The 11,352-nt window shown below is 41.2% G+C and overlaps 1 long non-coding RNA gene across 1 annotated transcript in view; it reads left to right on the forward strand.

Moving 5' to 3' along the window:
- The window catches only part of LOC104965667 (uncharacterized), a 19,497-nt gene extending 16,717 nt beyond the window's left edge, over positions 1-2,780 (forward strand). The window contains exons 2-3 of the long non-coding RNA XR_800562.1: positions 1,277-1,281; positions 2,770-2,780. This is a non-coding gene — a long non-coding RNA (uncharacterized lncRNA). The remainder of the gene's footprint in view (positions 1-1,276; positions 1,282-2,769) is intronic.
- The last annotated feature ends 8,572 nt before the right edge of the window (positions 2,781-11,352 follow it).

Genomic DNA, 11,352 nt, shown 5'->3' on the forward strand with positions numbered 1-11,352 from the left:
CAGAGAGCACGCACCCAACAAACTTGCAACAAATGCAATTCATCTCTCCACGCAACACATACAGGGAAGGCAAACCATATAGCCAAAAAACATCATCAAGAAGAAGAGCAATACAGGAAATAAGGTAGGGACAAACAATTACTGAGAAATAAATAGTAGCTGGCTGAAACCCAAATCTCACTTCTGCCCTATGTCAGAGTGGTGTAATATCAATCATCAATTGTTTTTATGATTTTCTTCTTTCAATTCAAAAAGGAGCATACCACAAGAGCTACTAATTTTATTCGCAGCGCAATCTGTGATGCACATATCAACAACAGTGATTCCAATTTGTGCGATGTGTATCTATATTAGTATAAGTCCTCCACCCTACATGCAGACATGCTATCGACGCCTTCACAAAGATATTCGTACGAGAAAATCGTCTTCCTTAAATTGTTCTCAATAACAAGAGCATGATGAGGAGTTTCTGCTGCACTAGGAGCTTTCACCGTAATGTCTGTCATCACAGTTGGAATGAAATCAGGTCTAGAGATCAATCATATAGTTATACTAAGAAATGGTCGGTATAAACGCAGGATATGCGTGATATCGTACTATCAGTTAGCCTAATTCAAGTTACCATAAGTACAGAACAAGGTCAACCGAGCGGTGGATTTATAGCAGTGGGTGGTTATTACACTCTGTACAGAAACCAAACAGAATCTAACACTAGACTCAATGCAACAGTAAATTGTTCTTTTTTTAGGTGTTAGCGATCGTCAAACATGAATATTAAAGGGCGAGCGCGTACGAGAGAGAGGCGATGGTGGTTTCAACGCTACCTTATCTTGTGTTTAAGTACTCATAAAGTTTTTGTGATATAGCGAGACACTACTGCAGAAGAAATTACATGATAAAGACTATCTGATACACAGGAGATTGTAGTGCAACGTACTAACAGACTTACAAACATTGTAGTATCTCAGGGGCATTCTCTGAGACAAATTTCTTACAACCGACGGTCGGCTGGCATCTGAGTAATGACTGTAGGATCGGAGAGACACACATGAAAGCCACTTTGACAAACGCACCACTTATACATATAATTACAATTATGTTGCATGTATGGATAACAGTTGATAATTACTATATCGTTATGTGATAGATCAGTGAATATTGCAAGAGAACAACTTCCCGAATACGGAAGAAAGCAATCACAGGAAGATGAACCGTGCCTACGCAGAGAACAAGTAGAGACAAGGTATTTGAGAATAATGGTCTGCCGAGACGCAAGTCTTCGTGCACAACAATCTAAATATGGTGATATGCTTGTAGCATACTTTCGTAGCAGTAGCGTCAATACACGAAAGAGTGATGTTAATGTCAGTGAGAGCTTCCTCAGTTACATTAATCTTCAACAGACAGTAATCTACACAGTTCCATAATCCTAAGCCAAGCGAAAATGAACCATCATTTGAGCGCGAGAAAATAAAGCCCGCTTTAGCATACAGCATAAGATCACTTCACACTGATCATACAACAGACCACAACACATCTATACACACACTATGTATTCACAGCGAGCACGACACCTGCTACGACACACACACAACATTGTGCTCTCAAATATTTTACTTATTAATAATTAGGTTAATTAATATAATACGACACGCTCTCAATTCTAATAATCAGGGTTTATCACCTGAGCATATGTAAAGTTGCTCTAGGGTCAGATCACACGCACAGCTGTGTAAGAAATACACTTTTTTGTCCCTCGTAATATGAACAGCATGCATCTGCAGAGTATGGACGCGAGATTTGAGCGGCGGTGCCCTTGGTGACAATAGCCGATCTGCACCATGCGTCAAGTACCTGATTGCAGGTCATTGTCATATCACACTGCCCCAGAGTGTTTGCCTCACACGGGGAGAAAAGAGCAGAGCATCCATGTGTAATGTAAGACAGAAGGTTTCAGTGATTGATCATTTCAGTCCAGAGTTGCCCTCCAGGGTCAGTATCAAGTTATAGAGGAGACAGGATTTAATGTCTATATTCGAGTGCGAGACCAAATATTGCGACCAGGGGGAATGCACCATTCCTCTTATGACCAAACATCGCCAGGGAGGAGCGCAAGAAGTCACACATGTAACGACTCGCGACTCTGCTCCCTGGTCTCAAAGCGCCATGCTGACGCATGGGATTAAGTCACAAAGCCCTGAAAGTTTGGGCGAAATGAATTTGCACCTTCACAAAGGTAGAACAAAGAATAGAGTCACGTCTCGTCACGTCATGTACTAGCCAAGAACATCTAGTTGTACCCTCAGAAGGCTGTGCCAAAAATATATATACACAGAAGCCCACAATTGTTTGCTGGGCACCGAAACCAGGTACAACCAGTCAGCATGAAATATCAGACAAGCGTCTCACATATATGTCAGCTATATTCAGTATTTGGTGGATGACGGGACCATGAGAATGATCTATATGTGTCAAGACATTGTGTTCCTAGCTATAAACTAACTAATCATTCCGAACCTCCACCATTTACAGGTTCGTCGGTGCATTCTGAAATAAAAGCTGTAATACGAACCATACTAATGAAATGTCCTACGCCACTCTATTCCAATTCTTAGAAAGCAGAGAGCAGAGAGTTAGTTTTAGACGTTGAAAAACAACCACTCCATACACTGAGTAGTTTTATGTAACCGCTTATTAATTTATGAAAGCAGCAGCCAAGTCACTATATAGATATTGCGCGCCTCACAAACGGTATCAGACACGTAACAGCCAGATCTGAGACCTGTAAGAATGGTCCCCAGGAATTAGCCACATTAGTGACTAGTGGACGCTTTCGGTCCTCGTTAAATAAGGATTAACTGTGTCTCAAATCAGAGGGCTAACACAACCGTAACCAGAGTTGGTGATGTTCTCTTCAGCGAGATGTGCACGCTTGTGAGTGGGAGGCGAGAATAACGCGCTCACATGTGAAGTGTTCAGAAACGCAGTTGAGAGCAGTAGAGAACCCTGGTCAGAGTGTATCGAGCGTTAATGCTCCCGTTGCTAACCTGACCAGCTCTAAGCATCACACAATCTTGCCCTGCATCCGCTGCGTGTATGCGAGGTTTAGCTCTGCGAGAGATGAGCGCGTATCTCGAGCCTTATTAGTACAGCAAATGAAAACCTAATACCGTTCTCTACCAGGTTTGAACTCCTCGCCGCCTACACCCGGCTTAATCTCACGCTGGAGCGTGTTGGTAATATGCGTGCTTCGTTTAGTTCACCTGACTGATGAGACTTTTCTAAGCACTGCGGAGCCGGGCTTGCTATGGCTATGATTCCCGCCTCCCAACACCTAACACTATACTCCAAACCTTAACACATCGTATCTGCGATCGCACCACCAGCCTTCTCCCCCCACATATATAGGGAGGGCTGAAGTATTGAAGGAGAGGTTCAACTGATTGACAACACAAAGAGATCAGGCTGTCTAGGAGCGAGTCAAGAAACTAAGCCACACGATTTGGGGTTGAATTAGAAATATAAGAGCCCATCGAGCAGGCAAGCCTAATGTCAAAATCCAGAGGAGCTAGAATGAAGCCCGTCTCTATTCATCAGACCAGGTCTTTACCCCAGAAGTGGACTGCGTCCAATCATTCACGAAGACATTGTTTGCGGCACCACCAAAGACTACCAGCCGGAACAGAAATGATGACATGTCGGTTCACATGTCATCATTGATCAGATGGTGGGCAGGCGACTAGAGAAGATGACAGTGAAACATTGGCAGTTTTAGCAGTAACTACAGCTGCTGTGACACATATCTCGTATGATACTTACTTTATCGCTTCAGGGTCGGTCAGTGATTGCACCAGACGAACATCATTAGGAATCTTTCGACGTGAGATCGAACAATCGTACTGGGGTATATACGTTTATTTTCCAGTAGTCTAAGATGCGCATCAACGTCGCTTCCCGTCTGTACCACGGAAAGAGAAGCTGAATGTGGACGCTTAGATCTCTAAATTCACGATGTCTCTATAATAAGCTACCAATAACCGAGTTTGGCCTACTCAGCGGGTGTATCCGCATACAATTGTAAATCAAACTGTTAGAATACATGAACGAATGATATGGGGACATGTGCTTCGCCTTATGGCAGTAGGACACTTCTGAACACTCACCCAACTCTCCCAGCGCACAGAAGTTGCCGGGATACTGCCTAAGAGATGAGCTACCAGACCACGTCAGCCCACCGTAACATGGGCCTTTACTGTAGCTGATTATTACTAGTATGCCAGGAGCCCGGCTTCTATGGCCCACATCAAGTCCAGCAAGTCGCCTAAGACCATAACATATCCATACTACATTTATCACGTGTGATCAGCTACCTGTAAGCACTGAGTGAGAAGTAACCAAACGATGACAGGTATAAAGCAGGATTAATAGCACCTGCAGATGGGGAAAGGCCATGGCTAGCTACAAGTTATCGAGAGTATGACACTACCGTTAGCAAAGCGAGAACAAGAGTATAGGCAAACTTAGTAGAAGTGTAACAGGCTCGCTAGAGAAGAAAGTAATTATGAGTAGTCATTAATCCTATAACGTGTGATTACCAACGTCAGTCAGTATGTCCCGTGATCAACAGTGTACACACGATCTGTCAAAGTTGGAAAGCACAATATGGTATCAAAGCAACACAGACAGGCTGCAGTGGGATACCCCAGCATGCATGTCACTACCGGACATGATGTCCCCCAACATGCTCTACGGCCAATAGTAGCGTCCGTGTACAGACACGCTCAAAGTGCTCGTAAACAACTAGAACTCTACTCTCGAGCGGATGGAAATCTATAGATAACACTGTAGGAGGTCAATGGCACATGTCATGTGCCTATGAGTAATTTAGTACCGATTAAGATGACATACACATGAGTAATGAACATACCAGATATTAGTGTTCTAACTTGAACCTTAAAGCACTAATAGCCTGCTCTCTGCATTCCTGGTGCCACAATAATGAATGTCACACAGGAACATCCTAATCAAGCCCCACTCTGATGTCCACAGCACAACTATCCCGCTGAATTATGATGAAAGCGTTCTAATCAATAGATAACACGGTTAGGTCACGTGACGTTTGATTTCATCTGATTTCAATAAGCAACGTCTTGCGTTTTAAAATATTAAACTGGTTGCGCACAATCGCAGATGGTCAATACGATGTGAAGCTATAGAGAATTCAGTGACAGCGGCAACTAGAACGTCACAGCACAGACATAACAACAGCCGGTGGTTTCTATGTCAGAGGTTTCCCGCGCAGAAACATAACACACACTACACACACAATGCGGTCACAGATCTATTTTACCGCGTATTGTGCTAAATCATTACGGCTGAACGCATAGCTCGCGACGTAAGCGCACAGAGTGCTGAATCAGTGGACGGTATCATGTTACTCTACAAGTTAAACCAAATAGAAACATTATTTTTTAATCTTTTTCTGCTTACAGTCAGAATATTACGATCGTTGTTCCTATAAAACTGTTGATTACTGAGGGCGCCACACAGACAGAGGAGGGATTGGGGGCCGCATCGGCCCGCGGGCCGCCATTACTGCGGCCCGAGAATGGCCCGATTTGGCTCTAGCAAGAATAGGTGATCATGGTGTGGCAAATAACCAGGAGAGAACCAGTACTCGAGCACTTAAAATCACAGGGCATATTAATGGATATTGGATTTACACTGTAAAGGAAGTTCATGCAAACATACGTCTCTCGCCCCCCGTTGTCTCGTCCACCTGCACTGACGGGTTTAGTAGGGGATGTGATGTGACACAAATTCCTCTTGCCTTCAATAAAACGCCTGCTATCCTCAACACTAACATACTCTTAGTTAAAATGCCTATTATTAAAACAGCGACATAGTGACCAAAATCAAGCGAATCATACTTACATTGATTGGCTTCTTGATAGCTCTGGTGCCGATATAATGAGCCACGTATAATCACGGCAAGGTGAATTGTAGTTAATTTTCACGAAGTCAGACTGTATCCCTCCTCGTCTGAGACAGCTACAAACAACCGGTTACACAACTGTTACATTAACATCCGCTTGCGAAACCAACTAACGTAACTAACAAAGCTTAAAGAATGGAAACATTAAGGTTAACTTCGACCTCCGGCGGTGGCCCTTACTATGGAGGATGTGGACTGAGCAGTTGCCTATCTCCAGAAAAAAAAAGCAGCACCAAACGAACGAACAATGCAGAGCTACGTGAAGAGCCAGGTAGAACCAAACTGGGAAAAGTACCGCCATTCAAAAGCTTTACTGATCGCGGGTCTTGAAACCCAAAGCAGGAGAAAATTATGACCGTCTAGTGGCCACAGGGCGAAAGCTCTCTCCAGACCTAACTGGAAAGGCCAAATTCTCCGGGGACCGGAGAAAGTGGAGCCATATTCTCGGCCACGCCGAGCCAACAGCCTAGAACAACCTCAGCCTAGTACGCAGTAACCTCTTAAGCCATTCTAACTGATGCATGGACAGTTTTTCAGTGGGTGGACAATAAAGCGGCAACATCAAATGAATGTAAATAAAGATAGCCGCCCAAATAATTGATCATTTACGCTCCTGTCTAATATGTGTTCGCTAGCTGTTATGTTGTGTGTGTTGCATAGCAAACCACCCTCGCCACTCTGTTTGGGTGCAGAAGGCAACGAGGGCGGAGGGACTATTTTATTTTGAACATCATTATTTACTAATAAAAACTATTTAAATTAGAGTGTGTATTTTTCTTTCATTTTGCCACACTTGGTAACCGTTTTATAAAAGCAATCTCACTTCAGGCCGTGGTCATCATATCACAGTTAAGGGGTGTGGTTCGGCCCGACGCGAAGGGTAAGTAATTATGTACATCTCTCTGCAACAGCCCTACTCAGCAGTAAAAAAGCAGTAAAAAAGGATGCTTATATGAATTTGGCGTGTACAATTCCCAACTATTGCAGCTGCACTGAATCTCTATGCCACTCCCTCCCTCCCTATGATGGCACTTAACTGAAAAATGGAAACATTGATATATAATGTTGTCGTTGCATCATTTGGCTGGTGTCTAACATATTTGTGCGACAGATACACTTCTGCATCCAAACAACTATTGCATATTTGAAGAGTCTGTCATTTAGCCTTCTGTGCTATTAACCTCCACTCAAAATAGATTAACCCACGGAATAAGAGCAAGCCTCAGCTGCCAAGTGGACTATGTCAACATATGCACACACATGCACATCCATTTTGAACAAAGGCACACCACTTGCATTCTTTCAAGGATGCACCAACAAATATGCTTATTTTAATATTTTAACTTAACCTTTAAAGTTAAGTTATTTACTGTATGTTTACCTAGTAATTTGAGACATGCAAGCTGTTAAAATGTTCACCTCATGATTTGTCACAGGTAGAAAGACAAAGAAAATAAATCTTAAAGATGTTTAATGAATTCCCCCTGGCATGTACTGTAGGGGGGGTAAGTGATTATATGTGTCTACTGCCTTTTGGAGAAAGCAATGCATGATTATTCATGTTATTCAAACGTTTGATTTAATTGTATGGATACAGAGTTGCATGGTTATTATTTATAAAACATTTATTTTTATGATCTTTGGTGGCATGCTTCTCTTTTTAACACGGAAGCATTCTCTCTTTGAATCACATGTTCATATTGTGAATCAACCGACAGGAAAGTAGAGATATGTGCCAGGATAAAAACTGCAGTAATTACACATTGCCCACAGCGGTGTTGTTTTCAATACCATATTGTGACTTTTATAGCTCCACCTTTTGTTTAAAGTGCTGTCGGGGGCTTGAAAACCTTTAGTCCTCTGGATTCTGACTTGCTCCTGTGATGATAATCAAACCAAGCCCTCTTTGATTGACCCTGACAGATTGTTCATCAGTGAGCCATTTAATATCAGCCTTACTGGGGGAGAAGGCTTAGTGCGATTGCAGAGGTTGGTCTCAGAGAAACGAAAGCCAGTTACCACACTGCGAGGGAAGGGCAGGAGTTCAAACTGTAGGCATTGTTTTATTGCTGAAAAGCATCCAAGGTATTTGCAACATAAACCAGAATAATGGTAACATATTGATGCAATTAAGTGTGTTACCAGTTTACATTTACATATTATGTTTAACTGTTAACATACCAGAGGATGCTCCTAATAATTATAAACATCATGTACACTCAAACATTTAATCCTTATAAACAATATATGTATGGACCATTCTTACATGTATCTGTTTATTAGTATGTTATCATATATGTTGGCTTTGCATTAGGTCTAAACATATTATTGGTTAGTAAATAACTCTCTGCTCTCTTGCATTTCTAAATGAATATGCAGACATTTCAATAATGGAATAAATGTTTTGAGAACAGGATAAAATAGTTAGATGTAACTGGCATATTAAGAACAGAAGTAAAAAAAACTGTTTTGTTGATTTAAATCTCTATATTTATTTTTCAGTTCATATCTTGGCAGCTCCTGCAGGATTTGTCTCAGTACGTGAGGCAGAGCGATTGTATGTTTTGGATAAATGGTTGCATCCCTGGTCATTTTGTCTCGACTGTGCATTGATCCTGTTCATCTTAACTGTACGCCTGAGGCAACTCTGGACTGAAATGATCAATACTGAAACCTTCTGATCTTACATTACACATGATGCTCTGCTCTTTTCTCCCCGTGTGAGCAAACACTCTGGGCAGTGTGATAGACAATGACCTGCAATCAGTACTGACGCATGGTGCAGATCGGCTATTCACCAAGGCACCGCCGCTCTAAATCTCCGTCCATACTCTGCAAGATGCATGCTGTTCATATTACGAAGACAAAAAAGTGTATTTGCTTACACAGCTCAAACTAATGCTTCTTGCCTCCAGTACTGATATTGTCGACGTTTTATATGAATACTGGACTGTGTGTGTGTGTGTGTGTGTGTGTGTGTGTGTGTGTGTGTGTGTGTGTGTGTGTGTGTGTGGCTTTTTTTCGGTCTTTTGGCTTTGAGCTGGAATGGACTGTGTTTGTTTCTGTCTGGACTGATAAGAGGAAGCCGCTTACATCCCTCTCTTATCAGTCTGCTCAGGGCTAATATCCCTTTAATTTTTTCAGTGGTTCGGCAACTTTTCAACTGTCTCTCTTTCTTGTCCTTCATCTTCTTTCCTTTCTTCCTTATCCATTTTCTCTTTATTCCACTGTCTCAATACCAAAGTAATTCAAGTCACCAGCATATTGTTTTGAATAGTGACAATAACTCATTGAGGGGTCATATTTACTCAGATGCCAGAGCAGTTTGTAATTCAGAAATGACCTGAACAAGAGTTTATAATATCTGAGTTTCTGTTTTCTATATCCACAGTCTAGTTAAAAAAAGATAATCCAACCAAGTACGTTGAAACACACCTCACCCCCCCCCCCTAAAAAAAAAACAAATATAAATATATATATATATATATATATTGTCATACTGATATTCTGTGCAAACTGTGAAGTCCACTGAGACAAATGTAACATTTGTGATATTGGGCTGCTATATAAATAAACATTGATTGATTGATTGATCATTGATTGATTGATATACACACTCTGACATAGGCAGAAGGTGGGATGGGATCAGCATGCTACATTTTATTTCTCAGTAATGTTGCCACCTTATTTCCTGTTTTGCTCTTCTTCTTGATGAGTTTTTGTTGGCATGGATTGCCTTCCCTGATGTGTTTGCTGGAGAGATGAATTCATTTTGGTTGCAAGTGTGGTGTGCTGTGGCTCTCTGCCTGTCATATCGAAGATGCAAATGTCAGTGCTGCAGTGCCAAGGAAAAAGGAAGGAACATATTTTCACCGGGCACAAGTGTGGACACGAATAAATACATGCAACACCCAAGACAACAATTACACAGCAAATCAAACACAAATACACACATACCGGTATATTAAATATACACACACTCTAACCATAAGTCATTTCTAGTAGCGTTGAAATGTAGTCCCTTCCATTAAGCCAAAACTTCATGGTATGTTTTTATGTTTAGGTGTTTGTGTACACACTCAATTTAGTGTTGCTTTTTTTAAGCTTTGAATGTCTTAAGAAAAAAAGGGTAAATGCTGCATCAATGTCAGAAATCACAATAAAACAAAACATACCAGTGGCGTAACTATCGACGGTGAAAAAAATAACATTTTTTTAATGACCAATGACCTCTTTTCATGCGCAGTAACGCAGTCTTCAAAGTAACCAAGCAACCTAAATTAATTTGTAATTTGTCTGTCCAATGACCTTGCGCCCTTTCAAAAAAACAAAAACTATATTTCCACCGGGGCCAATCACAACCTTGTTACGCCACTGAAACATACATTCCATAGGAATACATGCATTCAACCGTCTGTAATAAAGAACACATTTAGCCAATTCAGCCACACATTATTCACCGTGAGCTGTCTGACTCTTGCTTCGTTGTCATTAAGATTCCATGGGAATCTCTACCTGTATTTGATAGGGCCTATTCTTATCACAATTAGCCACACATTCATTTCATGCAAACTTTATATAGGAGATTGACAATCACGAAAAAAACAATTGGTTGTAAGTTTCCAAATGTGGAAACCAGTGGACTGGTGAAACCTCCGAAGCAGTGCATACTTGTTAGTTAAGTGAGCAAAAATTGCATTTGCATAGCCAAAGTTTTGAAAGCATACATGGTGTAGTTTGCAGTTTTTTTATGCAAACCCACACCTCAGAGCTTCCTCCAAATAGGAAAACGGTATATACTCTTACCATTATGTTACATCTGCTAGTCATCAATGTTGGTATACAACAGACTCAACAACGTAATACACGACACACACAAATATTTAAGATTGTTCCTCTAATGGTGAAAATACATCAGACACCAACACTTAGAGCTCTGCATCACCTTTGCGAGAGTGGTGAACAGAGCAGGGAATGATACACACATTCTCAATGATAAAGAAAGAGAAGATATGCTTCCAGTATCTCTTCACAGTTGTTGCTTACTTGTTATTTAGGAAAACACAACAATGATCAGTGCATTGTATTTTTAGATAATGTATAGGCTTTAAGCATGTCAACAAGAGATTGAACACAACTTCATGCACCATAAGTTTATCTTCCCTTTTGTAGCAGCTTTGTGCTATCACTTGAGATTTGTGCTCCCTTTCATCCTTAATATATATCCTGGATACCAAAGCCAGTGTCAATGATTAGACAAGGGGTTCAAGTCATTCTAATCTGATTGATTACTTGAAAGATCGCAGTGATTTAGTGAATACAGAACACCTACAGCTACATCAAGGAGCATTCTTGAT

The sequence above is a fragment of the Notothenia coriiceps genome, unplaced genomic scaffold (genome assembly GCF_000735185.1).
Source record: "Notothenia coriiceps isolate Sejong01 unplaced genomic scaffold, NC01 NC01_scaffold00037246, whole genome shotgun sequence".
NCBI classification, from domain to species: domain Eukaryota; kingdom Metazoa; phylum Chordata; class Actinopteri; order Perciformes; family Nototheniidae; genus Notothenia; species Notothenia coriiceps.